Below are 3,186 nucleotides of genomic sequence, written 5' to 3' on the forward strand. Positions count from 1 at the left end.
GCCTTATTTGCTTGCACTCTTTAGTCAATATGGAAGCAAAGAAATTATGTGATTTGGAGAGATGAAATTGTCCAAAGGAATGCAGTCTGTGAACGGGGTATATGTTTGTTAACAGGTTGGCGGAATGCGCAAGAAGCTCAAGGGAGGTACAGCATTCAAACCCAGACCCGAGACAGTCTTGTATGACATCGACCGCCTACAGGATGTTATAAGTGCAACGCCGACGCTTCCTTTTCAATATCTTGAAACAAAGCTGGTATTGGTGTTTGTGTCAAAGATGATCAAGGTCACTTTTTTCAGGCTAAAACTGAGTTTCACCATTTACTGATATTAATGTTGGAGAGGCCTTAGGCTTACTAATTGTTGAATTGCATTTGAGCGTGGTATTGAGCTGGACTCTAAATTTGTGGTCGACAATTTCAACATTAACAAGTTGGATGAGTCTGGCTTTGTTGCTATTATCAGAGATTGTAAATATTTTTTCTCGTCCTTCTTCACAAACTCTTATGTTGAGTTTACTAGGAGACAAGCCAATGAGGTTGTTCATAACCTTGCTCAAGTAGCCATGTCTTTAGTTAGCCTCCATATTTTTATTGATATTCTTACATTACATGTATTAAGAATTTGATTATTAATGAAATGCTACAATTCTTTCTTATCACATTAAAAAAAACTCTTCTCTGCACTTAGTTTGCGTATCTCATCGTTAGGCTCTTTGAAACCAACAAAAAAAAGGGCAAGATGAACAATAATAATAATTTAATAATTCACCAATAATCTTTACATGAACAAATTCCTCCTTTAAAATGATGGAATCTCTTTGCATCTCTAGCAATTATGTCTCTCTCAGTAAGTAAAGAAACCAATTTTATCCAATTATGGCAGTCCCCACAAACTCTTAAGATTCTTGAAAATCCTGATAGTAGTTTTCCTACCACAAGTCTTCCATAAAGCAAAAGCTATAGCTAATTTTTCACTGTGATAATATAAAGCACTAATCTTTTTCTCTTCCTCCAAATCCTGCAACACAAATTTGGTATCAGGATTATAACCCAAAGTTTTAACCTTCTCTATTAATTCATGCAACATTTGTAAAATTTCATGAGCTCTTGGGTGAGATAAATCTCCTGCCATAAAAGTGTGAACCTCTCGATCGATATCAACCCAACTCATGGCAGGACTTTTCTTCACCCTCAAATCTCTTCCTGTGCTTTTCATCTCGATCACACTGTCCCATTTTCCAGCTGAAGCATAAATATTTGTCAAGAGAATATGAGTTCCTCCATCCCTAGGAGCTTGATCAAGCATTTTTCTCATAAATTTCTCCGCCATCTCTACCTCTCCATGAATCTTACATGCATTCAGCAGCGTCCTCCATTGTATCACATCCGGATTTTCCCCCTCCTCTATCAACATCGCAGCCTCTTCGAATCTCTTAGCTCTTCCTAACAGATCAATCATACAAGTATAATGATCTCTTGTTAATTCAATACTGTGGTTGTTCCTGATGAGAGAAAAGATTTGACACCCTTCTTCAACTAACCCTGCATTATTACATGCCAAGAGAATGCTAATAAATGTCACGACATTAGGTTCAAGTCCCAATTTTTTCATTCTTTCAAATAGCTCAAGAGCTTCATGCCCAAAACTGTTTTGCGCATAAGCATAGATCACTGTGTTTATGGATACTACATCTAACTCGGCCAACGACTCAAAAATAGACCTTTGCCTTTTCTACATTTCCACATTTTCCATACAAATGAATCAGTGCAGCATTTACATACATGTTTCCATCAACACCCAGTTTCATGGTTACGGCATGGATTTGTTCCCCTGCTTCAAGCATTGCAAGGCATGAACAAGCATGAAGAATACTAGATACTGTGAAATGATTCGGACTAATTGAACAACGAATCATTTCCTTAAACATCGACAAAGCAACCTCCTCTCTACCATTCTGCACAAGACCAACTATAAAAGATGTCCAGGTCACATGGCTTGCATAAGCAAGTTGATTAAATACCTTTATTGAATCCTCAACCATGCTGCATTTTGAATACATAGTAAGAAGCGAAGTCTGCGAAGCAACAACAGATTCCAAACCAGACTTAACAACAAGACCATGAATCAATTTACCATTAACTAAATCTTCTAGATTACCACAACTAACCAAAACACTCGCCAAAGTATATTCATTAGGCTCAACTCTACTAGCGACCATTTCCTCAAAAACCTCTAAAGCTTCACCATCAAGACCATGCTGATTATACCCAACAATCAATGCAGTGAACAAGACAACATCTTTATCCAAAACACGGTCAAACACAAAACGGGCATCCTTCATTTTACCAAATTTCGCGTACATATCAACAATGCCGGTTGCAACAAACCCATCCGACACCTCAAAACCCAAAACCACAGCCAACCCATGTGCCTTCTGCCCCTCACGTAAAACACCCATCTCCGAAATAGCCTTAAAGATTGCAGAGAACGTGTAAGCATCCGGTAAAACACCCTCAAAGAGCATGTTGTTGTAAAGCTCAACTGCTTCTTTGGTGTTCCCGCGGCTAACATGAGAAGAGATCATTGAATTCCAAGTAACTATGTGTCTGTTGGGCATTTCATCGAACAACTTGCGTGCTTCGGTGATGACGCTGCATTTGATGTAACCATCAATTAGCTTGTGACCAAAGAATGAAAACAAGGAACCGGATTTGAGGATGTGGGTGTGAAGTGATTTGAGGGTTGTTAAGGATTTTTTGTTTGTGCATTGTGCAATGAGGGAAGTGTAACAATTCATATTTGCACGCTACAATACGATTGTTTTATGTTTTTTATTTCCACGATGGTGAGTGAGGTTTTCTCTATGTTCATGTTTGCATAAATTCATATTTTCATGCTACAATACAATTCTTTTATGTTCTTCATCAATGGGAAGACTACTTCATTTGGTCGTTCGATTTATAATATACATGGATGTAAACGTTAATTTTTTTCGTTTTTAAATGCAGATTGATTCTTTTTTAATCAAGTAGAGAAATGAGTGTTTAGGGTTCAAATTCCGACTCTCATATGTAGATTGATTCCACACATTTGAAATATATGTAATATTTACGTGTCAATAAAATTAATCAATAACACCGTACCAAAAAAAATAACATCAATAATATTTTTCTCTCAAAAAAA

General features: G+C 37.1%; 1 pseudogene; it reads right to left on the bottom strand.

The window, feature by feature from the left end:
* Nucleotides 1-742: 742 nt before the first annotated feature.
* On the bottom strand, nucleotides 743-2,930 carry LOC146920860 (pentatricopeptide repeat-containing protein At5g65570 pseudogene; annotated as a pseudogene).
* Between the last annotated feature and the right edge of the window lie 256 nt (nucleotides 2,931-3,186).

This window comes from Medicago sativa, chromosome 5 (genome assembly GCF_051527215.1).
Source record: "Medicago sativa cultivar Bolivia chromosome 5, Bolivia_mono, whole genome shotgun sequence".
NCBI classification, from domain to species: domain Eukaryota; kingdom Viridiplantae; phylum Streptophyta; class Magnoliopsida; order Fabales; family Fabaceae; genus Medicago; species Medicago sativa.